Raw genomic sequence first — 19,167 nt, 5'->3', positions numbered from 1 at the left:
GTCTAATAAAGCTGAACCTCTCCACTTGTCTGTCATTGGAGTTGTGATCCGGTAGATTTCAGAGCTAGCCTGAGTGGTTGTTGGGTGTGAGGCCTCCAAGAATAACCTTAGCTGCTGGAGGAAGTACTGCCGATAATGCAGCCGGGGGTGCTCTTCCCCCGGAGTCCATGCTGAACCAATGTCCCTGGGCAATGTCAGCGGCACTGTCTCTTGACTGAAATGTTCCAAGATGATCATTTGTGTGCATTAAAGGGGGGGAGCGGATTCCTCATAACATGTAGCATTTACATCCCACTTCTCATCTGCAACACCCTTTGCAACCACTCATTGATCCTCACATAATCCCCAGGAAGTAGGTGAAAGCAGGGAAGGACAGGAACTGGCTAAAATGCAGGAGGAATAATTCCATTCTGCCCACCAAAAGTTCTCTCTTTGCTTTCCAGGGCTACGCTCTTCCTCCTCTTAACTTGGTGCTAGTGTCATTGTAGTGGCTGCCATATTCCACCCCACCAAAACATGCAAGGGACATGCAAGCGCAGAGAGAAAGATGCCACAGCTGCTGAGCACCTTGCATTACAGGTCATTTCTGGAAATGTGGGTCTTTGTCTTGCGTGAATACGAGTTTTAGGCCTCCTTAGCAGGTGGGGTTGTACAGGCATCTGTATTAAGGAGAGACTCAGTACTCTACAGCATGAGATTCCCTCTTCAGCTGAGACCTGCCCCCATCAGCTGTGGGGAACCAGTTTGGAATTTGAGAAATTCACAGGAACACGCAGCCACCACAGGGTGGCAGTAAAGGCACATCACATCGGAGTTGCACTTCAGATAAGCCAGTAATCCAAGGACCTCAAAGCCTTTGACAGAGCTCCTGGAGGAAGGAAAATATCCCTGTTCTCATAGGAGGGAGAAAAGCCCAGGCCAGTGTTTTCAGGAGTGGCACCTGGTTTTGGTTGCCCAACTGGAGAACAATTTGGAGATGACTTTCATAGTCAATTCACTGAATTTCTTAGTAAGTGAAGTCAATGGCCATTGTGGATGCTTTGGCCCAGATCCCCAAGGGTCTTTAGGCTCCTAATGTCCACTGATTTCAATGGAAGTTAGCAGCCTAAATAACTTCATGGTTCTGGCCTTAGGACCCCTGAAAATCAGGCCCTAGGTATCTCAAGATGGGCCCCCAAAATAAGTAGATACTTGAACATATGGCCTTCACTGATGTGTACCCATGGGGAGTCCCTGGTAGAGCTCAAATCTCCTGCTTCCAAGGCCCCTGCTGAGACCTTAATGCGTGCCTACTTCACTTTTTTAAAGTGCTCTGCAAATATTAACATGGTTTTGTCCATCACACAAAGGCAAATCCTGGATTACTTGGCACAGGGCAATCTGTTGCCCACTGCTTTTAATCCATTCTAGTTTATTAGATGTCTTGGGGGTAGGGGTCGCATCACTTCCCTTGAAATGCAACCTAGGTGATCTCAGCATTGGCCATTGGATGGGGATGTACAAATACTTGATTTATCCTGTCTGGTTACTGCCCTAACTGGGTGAAATTCTTCTGGCCTCTGTCAGACAGGAAGTCAGAGTGGATGATCATAATCATCCTTTCTAGCCTTTAAATCTATTAATCTAATTCCTCTATGTGGCTTTTAACCCCTCATATAGGTGTAGATAGAATGCTATGTCCCTTAGTCACCATGGAGGTAATCTCAATTTTGTTTTGAAAGAATGTTAGAATATAAGGACGGCCATACTGGGTCAGACCAAAGGTCCATCTAGCCCAGTAGCCTGTCTTCCAACAGTGGCCAATGCCAGGTGCTTCAGAGGAAATGAACAGAACAGGCAATCATCAAGTGATCAGTGTTTCCAAGTCAGTTTCTCATCACTGGTTTGTGTTACTTTTCTCTGAACTCCCTCTGGTTTGTTGACATCATCTTGGTTCCGAGAACTGCATGTGATCTGTGATCGTTCCAGATATGGTATCGCCAGTGACACCAAGAGGGACTTGGCGCCACCTTCCTTTCTCTACAAAAGGGGGTCGGGACATTATTACAGCGGGGGTCACGAGCTGTCAGCCTCCACCCCAAACCCCACTTTGCCTCCAGCATCTATAATGGTGTTAAATATATAAAAAAGTGTTGTTAATGTATAAGGGGGATCGCACTCAGAGGCTTGCTGTGTGAAAGGTACAAAAGTCTGAGAACCGTTGCTCTACAGTGTTGTGGCTGCACGGGAACCGCACAGAATCCCAGTGGCTGCAAAAATCCCAAGCGTGTCTCTAATTTGCTGTCTACCAACCCTCCTCAGTCATTGACCATAGCTACTTTCCAGCTAGCTCTCTCCCTGTTCATGCTAGTTTTGGTTGAATTTTTTTTGCTCTTATTAAAGGTGCATGTGCCCAAGTCAGGTCTTTCCAGTGACTAATCTCCAAGCTCCTATCACTTCTTGCTCTTCTTGGATGATGCAGTCACCTGCTTTACTTCCTGTTACATACTTCTGTGTTAAAGGGTGCTGAACAGTATATTTTTACATGTGCTGCTCCCTACATTTCCTCCTACGTTGAGGTTTGGCACATGATCTCCAATGGGCTGAGTTACGTGCTAGTCAAATGTTCATAGACTTACCTGCCCTAGCATGGGCTGGCTTGCTCATAGGATTTTTGAAACGTGTTCATTTGATCATACAATTTCAGTTGGTGCTCGCAGCTCTTCAGTTAATTCTGTGGTATGGGGTTACCTCAGGGTGTCTCGCTGTAAGCATGTTTCACCAGGGACTTCCCATTTTTGACATCAAAGTGAATCTGACTGGTTAAGTTTCTGACTGCCCTCCCACAGAGTGATGCTGATGGGGGCAGGGAGAGGGAAGTGGCCCTTGGGTGTGTTATCAGTTGGTAGCAGCTGTTTCCATTCTGGTCTCCAAAGCTGCCCTGGCACCCTCATTATCTCTGGCTATCCTTTCCACCACCACTGCATACTAGGGCCGCCCCTCACTGACCTTGTCTTTCTTGGAAGGGCAGGGCTGAGTGCCTATTCTTGGGCAGCTTCCCTGTGATGTTGTCTGGCTGTTATCCACCCCCCTCCATTTCATCTTGCTGGTTAGGAACATCCCACGGCGTGGCTGGCCTCCCCCGCCAAGGACACGTCACTCGGTGACAAGAAGGGGATTTGGAGAGGGTGATGTTGCAAACAGAGCAGAATGGAGATGTGAACATCCTTGCTTCGCTGTCACAGTAGCTTCCTTCCACCACCCGCCCCCATCAATTTATGACTCCAACTGTCCCTGGCCTCATCCGCTTCCTGCATGACGCTGGGACCTGCCAGAGGCAGTGCAGGAGCAACCGGCCTCACCTTGATGCCCACAGCATGACTGCTACCTGCAGTCCTGGCTGCCCCATCTCAAAAAAAGAGAGATTGGAATTAGAAAAAGTGCAGAGAAGGGCATCAAAAATGGTGAGGGGGATGGAACAGCTTCCAGAGGAGAGGAGATTAAAACGGGACTGTTCAGCTCGGAAAGGAGACAGCTAAGGGGGGATGTGATAGAGCTCTATGGACTCATGAGTGGTGTGGAGAAAGTGAACAAGGAAGTATTATTTACCCCTTCACGTAACACAAGAATCAGGGGTCACCTTATGAAATTAACAGGCGGCAGCTTTAAAACAAACAGAAGGAAGTACTTCTTCACACAATGCACAGTCAACTGCAGAACTCATTGCCAGGGGATGTTGTGAAGGCCAAAAGTACAGCTGGGCTCAAAAAAGAATTAGATCAGTTCCTGGAGAATAGGTCCATCAATGGCTCTTAGCCAAGATGGGCAGGGATGCAACCCCATGTGATGGGGCATACTCCCCTCACTAGCCCCGAGAGAGCTGATTTAGTCCATGTGGGCCCAATCAGCCAATTAGGCTGCAAATGGGGGGAGATTGAAGCTGGAGGAAGCTAATTAGATGAAGGATCACCTGTGATGGGACAGGTGGGGCTTCTGCAAAGCCAGGAGGCTGGCAAGCAGCAGGAAAAAAGCCTGCAGTTCTCCTCCTGGGGTAAGGGAGAAGAAGCCTGGTAGGAAGGTGTCTGGGCTGGGGTGAGAGCAGTAAGGTGATGGAGATGCAGACCCTAGCCGTTCACTAGAGGACCCTGGAGTGGAACCCAGAGTACAGGGCAGGTCTGGGTTCCAACTCCAACCACTGCAGAGTGGCACTGTTTGGGGGCTGTGAACAGGAAGACTGTCTGGGCCCTGTTGGAGTGCCAGGATCAGGGGCCATGAGGACTGCCTGATGCCACGTGGACGGAAGAGACTTTGAAAGCCTACCCCAGAAGGGGAACTTCTTAGTGACCTGGCTGGAGGGCTACTTCACAGAGAGCCTGCAGCAGCTCCTGGAGTGAGACAGGGGCTGCAAACAGAGAGAGAGGCAAAGGGACAGGATGCAACTGCAGGAAGAGGCATCAACCTTGCGAGCCATTTCCCAAAGCAGCTAAGTGGAGATGCCATCCCGGTGCTGAGTAGAGCGCGCCCCCCCCCTTCCCCCATCACACTCCATGCTCTGGGTGTCCCTAAACCTTTTAGTGCTAGAAACAGGGACTGGATAACGTGATAGATCTCTTGAAAAATTGCGTGGTCTGTTCAATCCCTCTGAAGCACTTAGCACTGGCCACTGTCAGAAGACCAGATACTGGGCTAGATGGACAATCAATCTGATGCAGTGTGGCCACTCCTGTGTTCTCCTGATCGATCACAAGAAAAAGTCATGTTTCCGGCAGCATGCAGAAACCATGTTGCTTCTGCTTTTTGTGGCTTATTGGAGTGAATCTGAAATCCAACATTTCAGTCCCGAGACCTGATTTCTGATGTAAAACAGGAAGGTCCCCTATTAGTAAGAGGCTGAGACGTTTTCCTCCCACTGTCTCCTGAGAGATCCCTGGTTCCTTCCCTTCTACTGCAGCCTGCCATAGAAGGGGTTTGGCTTCACTGCTGAGACACTGGAGCCATTTGAAGTCCCCGCTGGCTCTGCATTTCCCTACTGGCATCAGGACTTGAGTGCAAACATGTGGATCACTTTATCATGACATGCCTTGAGCACTAGTCAGGACTCATGCTCCCTTCTGCCTGCAGTGGGATTGGATGGGTCAGCTGGCAAAGGCAGATGTGGGCCAGCAGCAGCGGCCTCTCACAGAGGGTTCTCCATGTGGGTGTTCTGCCAGGAGTCGGGGGAAGCAAAGGGATTTAGCTGAGCCTCTGTCTATCCCACATAGACTGTTATGGTGATTCCCAGCCCCAGTTTCTTGATCTTGGCCAGGTCCTTCAGCAGGGGTAGTCAATTTTTTTTTTTTTGTCACAGTCCAAATTTCTTGGTCAAGGTCCATACTTCAAAGAACATAATCAAACAACAATGATAATGATAATAAGTAAATAAAGATTTTGGGGTCTATTCAAAAGTGTCTGGTGGTCTGGATTTGGCCCACGGTCTGCCTATTGACTACCCCTGTCGTACAGTGTCCAAGGCTCTACGTGAGCTGGACAGGCTGCAGTGCTGCTGAGAGATGCTTAAGTGGAGGTTAAGTAATGTCCGCACCGGTGCATATGTACCTGCAAAGGCGCTTTCTTGTGTTCTCTGGAGGCTAGCTAAGAACAGAGCCCCTGCAAGGCTCCCCCTCAAGGTGGTGCTGCTCACAGAACAGGCAAGGCTGGTAGTGGAGAGCTACTCCCTCAGCGGAAGGAATCCGGGCACAGACCAGTCACCAAGGCCATGAGGGCAGTTTGTCAATCTTGTGACATTCTGGGCCTGACTTGGCAGTTTTGAACACTTGGGGTTGGTGATTCTGGGAGGGAACAACAGGGCATCAGGATCAGGCCCTGGCTGCTTCCCAAGGGGAACAGCAGGATCCTCTTCCTACACCCACACACCCCCAACACCCTATTGGTGAGGGGCTGGACATGGGGCCCTTCTCCAGCTGGGAAATCCAAGGCCGTGTTGCGGTCACAGCACTCCAGCAGACCTGGCTTTGAGGGTCTACAAAGCTGCCTTGAGCAGCTCCAGGAGGCCATGGCAGAGGGATTGTTGCTGGATCCCCTTCTGTCTGGGGAAATGAGTGCTTTAATCAATGCTGGTCTCTAGCATCAAATACTCCATAAATGTCACATGCAACAGGGCCCAGGGACTTCCCGGTCCCTCCAGCTGGGCCCCAGGTCATGATGTCTCTTGTCCCCTTGTAATCTTTGATGGCACCTGGCTGTCCCATCCCAGAATCCTCTCCGCTGCCATGGGCTGGAAGTGCATTGTTTGGGCCAGCTGCTCTGGTCAGCAGCAGGAGCAGCAGTGGGATGGAGTCCCTCCAGGACCTTCTCTCCAGATCTGCAGCAGGGACCATTTCTGAAGGTCAGCACCAACCAGCAGGGATGGGGAGGGGAGGGGAGGGGAGGGGAATGGGGAGAAATGCATTTGGGTCCGGGGTGGGAGACTTCCCTCTTTGGGGTGGCCATTGTCCCCAAATCTAATAAGAATATGGGCAAGGGTTGGGGCAATCCCCAAGGAGAGACCTTGGATGGGGGTGGGTAGCACCTACCAGGAGGGGCTGTGGTGGGAGCACCCCTCAGAAACGCAACCTGGGTATGGGTGGGGTAATCCCCCCCAGGAGGTACCCAGGTGGTGGGGGGAAGTAGCCCTTGTGGGTTCAGGCTGTGGGCAGGCTTGTGAGTTGCCAAATCATCCCAGGGTCTTCCATCCATCTCCTGTAGATACTCTGGAAGGGGGAGACTCCAGCCCCAGACACTCAGGCCAGCATTAGAGGTAGGAGCCGCCTGGCTGGGTGGGGGACACTGGATCTAACACTGGGATGGGAATTTTTCCATTTGGGGTCTATGCAGGACATGGATGGAATCAGTCCCCTCAACAAACAGCCTGGCGGAGAGAGGAACATACAGTCAAATAGCAGGTTTCTTGCCCAAAATCAGGACACATGGTCACCATCTGGGCCCCCTCCCTTAGGGTTCCCTGGCTCCTTCCAGCTGTGTTACCCTTCTGCCTGCTCCACCCTGATCTGGGCATCGCAGGGTCGTTCTCCACTCATGGACAGCAGGATCTTCCAGGGGATTATCAGGCTGGCCCTGGGGATGAATGGATGTTGGCAGGTGTTCCCAGGAAGGTTTGGGGTCTTTCTCTCTTCATGAGAAGTATCTACCCCCCACTTTGCGCCCCAAGCCCTGCCTGAAGGAGGCAGCAGTGGGACCAGGTCATCCCCTAGTGGGCCAAGTAGGAGCCACTTCTGGCTTTAGCTCCCTAGCGTCTCTAAGGCGATGGGGAGTTTGGGCTGGTTCTGGGGCGGGGGACACACAAATATTCCAGTTGGTCTCAGGGGGTCTCTTCCTCACCCCATGGGGCTTCCTTGCTCACCCCTCCCTGGAGCAGGAGGGACGGGCTGAGACTGCCTCTGTTCATAAACGGAACAGGCTGGATCCTTCCCTTCTCTCCCTCTGCACCCTGGGGTGGTGGCTACTTCTATTATGGAGGGGGGTCAGGTCCCCCATTTTCCACCCCCACCTCCCGTTGGCTCCCTGCAGCTGGGCTGGCTCCTCCAAGGTGCTTCTCCCCCGCTGGCTGGAGGCCACGCTAACTGGGACCCTGCTCAGCGGTAGGGAGAAGGCAGAGGCCCAAGGGAGCTCTCAGCAGCCCTGGGTTTGCTGGTTCTAGCCCAGGAGGCACCTACCCCACATTCCCAACAGCCATGAACTGGTGAGGGCACCGGGTGTCCCAGACCCTGGAGTCCTGTGCTGGGGGTATTTTGTGGGTGTGTATGTGGGGGGAATCCTGAATAATGAGGCGGATTAGGGGAAATCCCCTGACAAACTATCTGCTGCATTGAGAGGGGATTTTCCCATTGAAAGTACCTGAACTGACTGCTGAAGCGGGATGGGGCGAGAGTCGCGAGGAAGTGGCCCCAGAGGCTGATGCTGCATCTGACATGTGTGTGAGGCAGGGGGGGTGCACATGGGGTAGGCCTGGGGGAGGGGGTAACAGGGCTCATGAACTGTGGGAGGGAGTCTGAATGCCCTCTCCACAAAGAGGGATCTTGGCTGCACATGGGGACTGCAGTGCCCCACCCCCATGGAGCCCCAGTGTGTTGGAGGGTGGGGTTCATTCAGTCCTCAAATTATATCAGTGGCTCAGCCTATTTCTCCACACCCCCCTTTCTCCTGGGTGACCCTTCTCTCATCTGTCCTGCAGAGCCTCCTGGCTCTTGGGCCAGCGACAGGTAGGAGCCGTCACTTGCTGCTTTTCCATCAGGCTGGGTGGTCTGGGCCAGGGGAGGGAATTGGGGAGGTTCCGTGGGGCACACTGGACAAGTGTCCTGGTTGGGTGAGGGGTGCCCTGGCTTTGGCACTGGGATGGGAATGGATTCCACATGCTGCCAGTTCATAAAAACAGTGGGCCTGGTTCTGATCCCACTTACCTGGGTGCTACCCCCTTGTGGCCCCATTGGGCCTGGTTCTGATCGCACTGGGTTTGTGTGTTCCTGCAGAAAGGCCTGTATGTGGGGACAGGGGAGGGGCTTCCCCACAATCATTCGGACCCTGAGGCTCCACACTGGAGATGGGAGCCGCTTCAAGCTCATTCTGTGTGGTGGAGGGGAGCCCGGTGGTTTATTTTGGGGCTTCATGTGGAGGGTGGAGTTGGGATGGGGTGTGACACCCCAGGGGGCAGAGGGGCTGGGGGCGGGGTCGCAGGAGGGCTGGCAGTGGGTTAGCTCTCACTCCGTGGGGAGGTGGGTAACCCTGCCTGGGGGTGAGTTGGGTCTGGGATGAGGGGGTGAGTGTGGGGTCTGCCCCCTTCTCGCCATGTGGCTTGGCCCATCCCTGGTGTTGTCCCCAGCCGAAGGTGCCTGCCTTGCCCACCAGAAGGAGCAGAGGGATCTGGTGATTTGGTGCCTCAGGGGCCCAGGTAGGAGCTGCTTCTGGCTTTACCCCTTGATTGAGATGTTTGGGGTGGTGCTTCGGGAGCTGGGCGGGGTGGGGAGGGGTGAGAATGGGGCAGTCTGTGTAGCAGGGACCGGGGATGAGGCGGGTGGGGGCTGGGAACTGGGTGAACCCATCAGCAGGGAGTGGGGGCCCCATGATGTGTGTCTCAGTGGGACTGGGGGGTCCTGGCTGGGACGTTCCAGGGCTGAGCTCTGGGTTTTCCCTCCTGGTGTCTTGCCCAGGCCCCAAGAGCACACGCCATGGGGAGCCCTCAGCAGAACTGGTGCGGGGGCCCATCCCCCAGGCGTCAGGGCTGGGTATGTGCTCCCGAGCTAGAAGCCATGTCACTCCAGGGGACAAGTGGGGGGTTACCCATACTGCCACATACGGGAAGCCTCCCCACTGGGCCCTGCTGCTGAGGGACCATCTCAGGGCTTGGGCTATGTTGGGCTCCCCAAGGGACAGGACAAGACAGTTGGGGGGAGGAGGCAGTGTCCTGGGGGGCTGGTGCTGGATGGCAAAGCAGTGAGCTGAGCTAATGCAGCCTCCCCAGCTGGGCTCTGCCTGCTGCCCTTGTCCCTCCTGGCTCAGTCTGAGACCCGCTGGCAGTGGGACCCGGGGCCTGTTTGCAACTCCCTGAGGCAGGACAGGGCTGGGCTGGTGCTTTTGTGAGCTAAAGTTCAACTGATGGAATTGTTTTACTATAAATCTGAAATACTAAATTGTTCTTTGGATTTGTTTTGTTAGAATGTTGTGGAAGCTAGATTAGTAACAGTAGGATTATTTTATTTAGCCTTATTTTTCTAGAGTAGAGGCCTGCTTTTAATATTGTTTTGCTATTCTTTGTGAACATGAAAAGCAGTACTTGTGGCACCTTAGAGACTAACCAATTTATTTGAGCATGAGCTTTCGTGAGCTACAGCTCACTTCATCGGATGCATACTGTGGAAATTGCAGAAGACATTATATACACAGACACCATGAAACGATACCTCCTCCCACCCCACTCTCCTGCTGGTAATAGCTTATCTAAAGTGATCATCAAGTTGGGCCATTTCCAGCACAAATCCAGGTTTTCCACAGTATGCATCCGATGAAGTGAGCTGTAGCTCATGAAAGCTCATGCTCAAATAAATTGGTTAGTCTCTAAGGTGCCACAAGTACTCCTTTTCTTTTTGCAAATACAGACTAACACGGCTGTTACTCTGAAATTTGTGAACATGCTGTTCCTTGTGGGAATGAGATTGGTGTGGTATGTAAGCAACTAAGAGAAAGGATGCCAGCAACAGATGGGCCTAATTGCAAAAAAGGGAGTAAAGAGAAGAAGTCGCCAGTATCAGCTTGTCCTGATGGCCGAAGAAATGCAGATTAACAGCCCGAAAGTACAAAGGCATCTGCCCTAAATCAAGAACAAAGCACAAGATAAGGAGATGGAGAATGAACTGAAGACAACCAGTTTTGATGATAAATGATTACAGCATGACACCGCAGGATCCATAGACTAACATAAGAATCAACTCCTATAAAAGAGGGGTGAGAGCCAGGAGGCTTTGGGCTGGTTCTGCAAAAGCAACGGAGCATTGGTATATGCGTCCGACAGAGGCCCAGCTCCCACTCGTGTTCTGTCTAGCTGGCCTCTAGATTGACTCGAGCAACGATAAGGCTGGTAACTAGAACACCAGCTGCAGTACCTTTTGCGGGGTGGGTGTGTGTGTGTAAGAATGTGAGCATATGATGATTTTAATATCTATTGACATTTTAAATAAACGCGGCGTATTGCTTTGTCCCCTAAAAAAGATTCCATAAGTTTCTGTAAGCATAACACTTTCTAGGAGCCCCAGGGCAGGTTGAGAGGGGGCTGGTCCTGGTCCCACTGCTGCGCAATGGGATGGGGGCATGGAATCCATGCCCAAGGGTGCTGAGGGGTTGGGGTGGCTGGCCTGCCACACTGAACCCCACTAGAAAAGCAGGATGGGGGATGGGACCAGTCCCTGGGGATCACTGGGGAGATTGGCTGCCTCCCAAGAGCCAGCTGTGACCCTGTGATGCCCAGATCAGGGGTAGGGCAGGCAGTCTGGTAGCAAGCCAAAGAGCCAGGATGGGAAGGGGCCATTTAAGGTGTCTCTCCCCTGAAAATGTCAGGAGAGGAGGAATAAAGCAAGGGACCTCTCTTCCTCACTGCAGAGGGGAGCGAAGAAGGGGGACCAACCCATGTCTGCATCTCCCAGCTCCTCTGGGCTGAGTGGGGCCGTGTATCAGGGGACTATGAGGCGAGCAATGGGTTTGGCTGAAAACTACTTGGGGTGGAGAGAGCGGGCAGAGGCAAGTGCTGCTCTGGGTGATGGGTTTCCAGCCTGGGGCAGGGGCACAGGATCAGCCATCGCCAGCTGGATCAAGGGCCCTTTGGGCTGGGATCCTGCCCCTAGATGAGCCCCCTATGCTGGAGTGAGGGGAGCTCATGATGCAGCTGGAGATCCCTGTGGGAGTCAACTGATGCCCGATCCGCTTGGCCACCGTGCAACTACAGAAGGGCCCGTTACTGCGGGGAGAGGTTCTCCTGCCCCTTTAAACTCAGTGTATTAGTGTCTGAGCCCCTGAAGCCACAGCGATGGGGGATACGGTGGCCCCAGAGTGGCTTAGTCAGGATCTGCCTTTTTCCCTCCCTAGCCCTGCCAGAGATTGGGCTGCAGGTAGGAGCCAGCATCGGGCACAGAGTCAGCTCCCTGCAGGATTGGTACAGGGGGCAGTGTGGCTGCCTGGGTTTAGTGCTATACGTTGTTGGTTGTTGACTGTGTGACAGTGCGCTCCATATGCTTTATGAAAATATGCTTATGAATGTGAATATGATGTACTTTTTTATTGGAACATCTCTGAGGGTGAGATATTACCTGTAATCAGTTTCTTAATGTATTAGGCTTAGACTTGCGTGTTTTTGCTTTATTTTGCTTGGTGACTTATTTTGTTCTGTCTGTTATTACTTGAAACCACTTAAATCGGGGTTCTCAAACTGGGGGTCAGGACCCCTTAGGGGTTCATGAGGTTATTACATGGGGGGTCGTAAGCTGTCAGTCTCCACCCCAAACCCTGCTTTTCTGCCAGCATTTATAATGGTGGTAAATATATAAAAATGTGTTTTTAATTTATAAGGGGGATCTCACTCAGAGGCTTGCTATGTGAAAGGGGTCACCAGTACAAAAGTTTGAGAACCACTGATTTAAATCCTACTTAATAAAATCACTTTTTTTTATTAATAAACCCAGAGTAAGTGATTAATACCTGTGGGGGCAAACAGCTCTGAATATCTCTCTAACAGTGTTATAGAGGGCGGACAATTTATGAGTTTACCCTGTATAAGCTTTATACAGAGTAAAATGGATTTATTTGGGGTTTGGATCCTACTGGGTGTCTGGGTGCTGAAGAGGTAACTTGCTGAGCTGTTTTTGGTTAAAGTCTGCAGCTTTGGGGGCGTGGCTCAGACCCCGAGTCTGTGTTGCAGCAGGTTAGCGTATCTGTCTCAACAAAGCAGGGTTCTGGAGTTCCAAGCTGGCATGGAATACTGGCTCAGGGGTAATTTCAGCGCATCAGATGACAGTCCCAAGTGGGTCTCTGTGATTGAACCCATCACAGTGGCGTAGTTGAACAGAATATATTGTTTGGAGACACTGGTAATGATTTTAAGTGTGTTTTAAGTGTAGTGCCTGGAGAACAGACAAAGGAGTTATGGGTTTGTTATTTTCTGTTTGCTTATTTCGGGTAAGGGAAATAGAGGCCAAAACTTAGCAAAATGAGTAAGAGTAAAGCTCAGAAGAAGCTAGAACTGCACAGGTTGCAGATTGCTGAGAAGGCAAATGAACATAAAAGATAGATGCAATTAAGACAAATGGAAACTGATGTGCAAATTGCTAGGGAGAAAGCTGCTCACGAAAGAGCCATGGAGTTAAAAGACAAAGAACTTGAGGCCTAGAAACAGGCTCAAATTGAAGCACAAAAAGCTGCCCTGGAAAAAGAAAAGGCTGCCCACCAGCAAACCCTGGACTTAAAGGCAAAGAAATTGAGGCCCAGAGACGAGCACAAATTGAGACCCAGAAGCATGAACTAACTGTTGCAGCAGTGGCACACCATTTTGCACCATTTCTACTTGGGAATGATTTTTTTGATGTGGCAGAAAATGTCCCGGGGTTTGTTAGCAGCAGGAAGGAATCTTGTGCTGAAAGCCCCAGAGGGAGGATGAAGTTACATGTGCTGCTGGGGAAATAGGAGAGTCTCTCTTTAATTCCTCTCTAGCAGTGGAAAATAGGCCATCAGGGGCAGGGATGGTCGAGGCCAGTTCCGGTAGCCCCAGGGCTCAAGGCAGGTCCCTGTGGGAAGGGGTGTGACCAAAGACAAACAGGTATTTTATATGTACTACCTCCCGCATGGACAGTGTCCAAGTCTCTGGCATTAAGTTCAGGAGGAGGGTGTGACGTTGCACTCTATGCTTTATGAAAATATGCTTATGAATGTGAATATGATGTAACTGGAATATGCTTTATGCAAAAGGTCTCTTGTAAGGTATCATTACAAAGCTGATAATCTACTGAGTGTGTTCATCCTGTTTGTTTGCATGTATTATTTCTAAGTCTGGAGTTAAGAGAATAAGGGTATGTCTACACTACGGAATAAGGTCGAATTTATAGAAGTCGGTTTTTTAGAAATCGGTTTTATATATTGGAGTGTGTGTGTCCCCACAGAAGTGCATTAAGTGCATTAACTCGGCGGAGTGCTTCCACAGTACCGAGGCTAGAGTCGACTTCCAGAGCGTTGCACTGTGGGTAGCTATCCCACAGTTCCCGCAGTCTCCGCTGCCCATTGGAATTCTGGGTTGAGATCCCAATGCCTGATGGGGCTGAAACATTGTCGCGGGTGGTTCTGGGTACATATCGTCAGTCCCACCTTCCCTCCCTCCCTCCCTCCGTGAAAGCAAGGGCAGACAATCGTTTCGCGCCTTTTTTCCTGAGTTACCTGTGCGGACGCCATACCACCGCAAGCATGGAGCCCGCTCAGGTAACCGTCACCGTATGTCTCCTGGGTGCTGGCAGACGCGGTACGGCATTGCTACACAGTAGCAGCAACCCATTGCCTTCTGGCAGCAGACGGTGCAGTATGACTGATAGCCGTCCTCGTCATGTCCGAGGTGCTCCTGGCCACGTCGGCTGGGAGCGCCTGGGCAGACATGGGCGCAGGGACTAAATTTTTGGTGACTTGACCAGGTCATTCTCTTTAGTCCTGCAGTCAGTCGTATTGAACCGTCTAATGGTGAGCAGGCAGGCAATACGGATTGCTAGCAGTCATATTGTACCATCTTCTGCCGGGCAGGCAAGAGATGACGATGGCTAGCAATCGTACTGTGCCATCTTCTGCCAGGCAGGCAAGAGATGAGGATGGCTAGCAGTCGTACTGTACCATCTTCTGCCGAGCAGCCATGAGATGTGGATGGCTTGCAGTCCTTCTGCACCGTCTGCTGCCAGCCAAAGATGTAAAAGATAGATGGAGTGGATCAAAACAAGAAATAGACCAGATTTGTTTTGTACTCATTTGCCTTCTCCCCTGTCTAGGGGACTCATTCCTCTAGGTCACACTGCAGTCACTCACAGAGAAGGTGCAGCGAGGTAAATCTAGCCATGTATCAATCAGAGGCCAGGCTAACCTCCTTGTTCCAATAAGAACAATAACTTAGGTGCACCATTTCTTATTGGAACCCTCCGTGAAGTCCTGCCTGAACTACTCCTTGATGTAAAGCCACCCCCTTTGTGGATTTTAGCCTCCTGAAGCCAACCCTGTAAGCCGTGTCGTCAGTCGCCCCTCCCTCCGTCAGAGCAACGGCAGACAATCATTCCGCGCCTTTTTTCTGTGCGGACGCCATACCAAGGCAAGCATGGAGTCCGCTCAGCTCACTTTGGCAATTAGGAGCACATTAAACACCACACGCATTATCCAGCAGTATATGCAGCACCAGAACCTGGCAAAGCGCTACCGGGCGAGGAGGCGACGTCAGCGCGGTCACGTGAGTGATCAGGACATGGACACAGATTTCTCTGAAAGCATGGGCCCTGCCAATGCATGCATAATGGTGCTAATGGGGCAGGTTCATGCTGTGGAACGCCGATTCTGGGCTTGGGAAACAAGTACAGACTGGTGGGACCGCATAGTGTTGCAGGTCTGGGACGATTCCCAGTGGCTGCGAAACTTTCGCATGCGTAAGGGCACTTTCATGGAACTTTGTGACTTGCTTTCCCCTGCCCTGAAGCACATGAATACCAAGATGAGAGCAGCTCTCACAGTTGAGAAGCGAGTGGCGATAGCCCTGTGGAAGCTTGCAACGCCAGACAGCTACCGGTCAGTTGGGAATCAATTTGGAGTGGGCAAATCTACTGTGGGGGCTGCTGTGATGCAAGTAGCCCACGCAATCAAAGATCTGCTGATATCAAGGGTAGTGACCTTGGGAAATGTGCAGGTCATAGTGGATGGCTTTGCTGCAATGGGATTCTCTAACTGTGGTGGGGCCATAGACGGAACCCATATCCCTATCTTGGCACTGGAGCACCAAGCCAGCGAGTACATAAACCGCAAGGGGTACTTTTCAATAGTGCTGCAAGCTCTGGTGGATCACAAGGGACGTTTCACCAACATCAACGTGGGATGGCCGGGAAAGGTACATGACGCTCGCATCTTCAGGAACTCTGGTCTGTTTCAAAAGCTTCAAGAAGGGACTTTATTCCCAGACCAGAAAATAACTGTTGGTGATGTTGAAATGCCTATATGTATCCTTGGGGACCCAGCCTACCCCTTAATGCCATGGCTCATGAAGTCGTACACAGGCAGCCTGGACAGCAGTCAGGAGCTGTTCAACTACAGGCTGAGCAAGTGCAGAATGGTGGTAGAATGTGCATTGGGACGTTTAAAGGCGCGCTGGCGCAGTTTACTGACTCGCTTAGACCTCAGCGAAACCAATATTCCCACTGTTATTACTGCTTGCTGTGTGCTCCACAATATCTGTGAGAGTAAGGGGGAGACGTTTATGGCGGGGTGGGAGGTTGAGGCAAATCGCCTGGCTGCTGGTTACGCGCAGCCAGACACCAGGGCGGTTAGAAGAGCACAGGAGGGTGCGGTACGCATCAGAGAGGCTTTGAAAACCAGTTTCATGACTGGCCAGGCTACGGTATGAAAGTTCTGTTTGTTTCTCCTTGATGAAACCCCCCGCCCCTTGGTTCACTCTACTTCCTTGTAAGCTAACCACCCTCCCCTCCTCCCTTTGATCACCTCTTGCAGAGGCAATAAAGTCATTGTTGCTTCACATTCATGCATTCTTTATTCATTCATCACACAAATAGGGGGATGACTACCAAGGTAGCCCAGGAGGGGTGGTGGAGGAGGGAAGGAAAATGCCACACAGCACTTTAAAAGTTTACAACTTTAAAATTTATTGAATGACAGCCTTCTTTTTTTTGGGCAATCCTCTGTGGTGGAGTGGCTGGTTGGCCGGTGGCCACCCCACCGCGTTCTTGGGCGTCTGGGTGTGGAGGCTATGGAACTTGGGGAGGAGGGCGGTTGGTTACACAGGGGCTGTAGTGGCAGTCTGTGCTCCAGCTGCCTTTGCTGCAGCTCAACCATACACTGGAGCATACTGGTTTGGTCCTCCAGCAGCCTCAGCATTGAATCCTGCCTCCTCTCATCACGCTGTCGCCACATTCGAGCTTCAGCCCTCTCTTCAGCCCGCCACTTACTCTCTTCAGCCCGCCACTTACTCTCTTCAGCCCGCCACCTCTCCTCCTGGTCATTTTGTGCTTTCCTGCAGTCTGACATTATTTGCCTCCACGCATTCGTCTGTGCTCTGTCAGTGTGGGAGGACAGCATGAGCTTGGAGAACATTTCATCTCGAGTGTGTTTTTTTTTCTTTCTAATCTTCACTAGCCTCTGGGAAGGAGAAGATCCTGTGATCATTGAAACACATGCAGCTGGTGGAGAAAAGAAAAGGGACAGCGGTATTTAAAAAGACACATTTTATAAAACACTGGCTACACTCTTTCAGGGTGAACCTTGCTGTTAACATTACATACATAGCACATGTGCTTTCGTTACAAGGTCGCATTTTGCCTCCCCCCACCGCGTGGCTACCCCCTCAACCCTCCCCCCTTCCTGTGGCTAACAGCGGGGAACATTTCTGTTCAGCCGCAGGCAAACAGCCCAGCAGGAATGGGCTCCTCTGAGTGTCCCCTGAAGAAAAGCACCCTATTTCAACCAGGTGACCATGGATTATATCTCACTCTCCTGAGGATAACACACGAACGGATGTTGCTTGAACGCCAGCAAACATACACTGCAATGCTTTGTTGTACAATGATTCCCGAGTATGTGTTACTGGCCTGGAGTGGTAAAGTGTCCTACCATGAAGGACGCAATAAGTCTGCCCTCCCCAGAAACCTTTTGCAAAGGCTTTGGGAGTATATCCAGGAGAGCCGCGAATGCCAGGGCAAAGTAATCCTTTCACATGCTTGCTTTTAAACCATGTATAGTATTTTAAAAGGTACACTCACCGGAGGTCCCTTCTCCGCCTGCTGGGTCCAGGAGGCAGCCTTGGGTGGGTTCAGGGGGTACTGGCTCCAGGTCCAGGGTGAGAAACAGTTCCTGGCTGTCGGGAAAACCGGTTTCTCCGCTTGCTTGCTGTGAGCTATCTACAACCTCGTCATCATCATCATCTTCTTCGTCCCCAAAACCTGCTTCCGTATTGCCTCCATCTCCATTGAAGGAGTCAAACAACACGGCTGGGGTAGTGGTGGCTGAACCCCCTAAAATGGCATGCAGCTCATCATAGAAGCAGCATGTTTGGGGCTCTGACCCGGAGCGGCCGTTCGCCTCTCTGGTTTTCTGGTAGGCTTGCCTCAGCTCCTTCAGTTTCACGTGGCACTGCTTCGGGTCCCTGTTATGGCCTCTGTCCTTCATGCCCTGGGAGATTTTGACAAAGGTTTTGGCATTTCGAAAACTGGAACGGAGTTCTGATAGCACGGATTCCTCTCCCCATACAGTGATCAGATCCCGTACCTCCCGTTCGGTCCATGCTGGAGCTCTTTTGCGATTCTGAGACTCCATCATGGTCACCTCTGCTGATGAGCTCTGCATGGTCACCTGCAGCTTGCCACGCTGGCCAAACAGGAAATGAGATTCAAAAGTTCGCGGTTCTTTTCCTGTCTACCTGGCCAGTGCATCTGAGTTGAGAGTGCTGTCCAGAGTGGTCAAAATGGAGCACTCTGGGATAGCTCCCGGAGGCCAATACCGTCGAATTGTGTCCACAGTACCCCAAATTCGACCCGGCAAGGCCGATTTAAGCGCTAATCCACTTGTCAGGGGTGGAGTAAGGAAATAAATAAAGGGCTTCATCGTGTGAATGGGTGCAGGTTTACATCAATTTAATGCTGCTAAATTCGACCTAAAGTCTTAGTGTAGACCAGGGCCAAGATATAAACTTGAATCACTGATGTAAACATATTAAGTGGAAGTCATTAAGGGTGCTTCATAATCAATGAACTGTAAATGGCTCTGTTAACTTGCAAACTTTCCTGTGTACCTGTGGGCCAGCCCAGGAAGAATGGAGGCTGGGGTCTCACAGGACATATGACCATGTCACATGATCCTGGAATCCATCTTAAATATGGTACTTTTCTATTTAGCAGAAGGGGTGGGGACCCAGAGAGACAAAAGATTCCCACCTTGTGCCAAAGCCATAAAAGGGGGTGGAACAGAACAAAGGGGGCTGCCAGTCATGAGAAATCCCTTGTTTACCACCTGAGATGTCTGCTTGAACTAACAAGGACTGTAACAGGGGAAAGGATTGGGCCCGGACTAGGAAGGACTCTAGTCTGTGAAAGAAGCTTATTGGAACATCTCTGAGGGTGAGATATTACCTGTAATCAGTTTCTTAATGTATTAGGCTTAGACTTGCGTGTTTTTGCTTTATTTTGCTTGGTGACTTACTTTGTTCTGTCTGTTATTACTTCAAACCACTTAAATCCTTTTTTATACTTAATAAAATCACTTCTGTTTATTAATAAACTCAGAGTAAGTGATTAATACCTGGGGGAGAAACAGCTGTGAATATCTCTCTATCAGTGTTATAGAGGGTGGACAATTTATGAGTTTACCCTGTATAAGCTTTATACAGAGTAAAATGGATTTATTTGGGGTATGGATCCT

At 51.0% G+C, this 19,167-nt stretch overlaps 1 long non-coding RNA gene across 1 annotated transcript; it reads left to right on the top strand.

The window, feature by feature from the left end:
• The first annotated feature begins 6,240 nt into the window (after positions 1-6,240).
• LOC141995123 (uncharacterized) lies at positions 6,241-10,708 on the top strand. Its single transcript, XR_012641263.1, has 3 exons — positions 6,241-6,364; positions 8,855-8,923; positions 10,128-10,708. It is a non-coding gene; the product is annotated as an uncharacterized LOC141995123 (long non-coding RNA).
• The last annotated feature ends 8,459 nt before the right edge of the window (positions 10,709-19,167 follow it).

This window comes from Natator depressus, chromosome 10 (genome assembly GCF_965152275.1).
Source record: "Natator depressus isolate rNatDep1 chromosome 10, rNatDep2.hap1, whole genome shotgun sequence".
Taxonomy (NCBI): domain Eukaryota; kingdom Metazoa; phylum Chordata; order Testudines; family Cheloniidae; genus Natator; species Natator depressus.
Note: the sequence above shows the minus strand (reverse complement) of the source record. Positions and strands in the feature narration are given on the sequence as shown.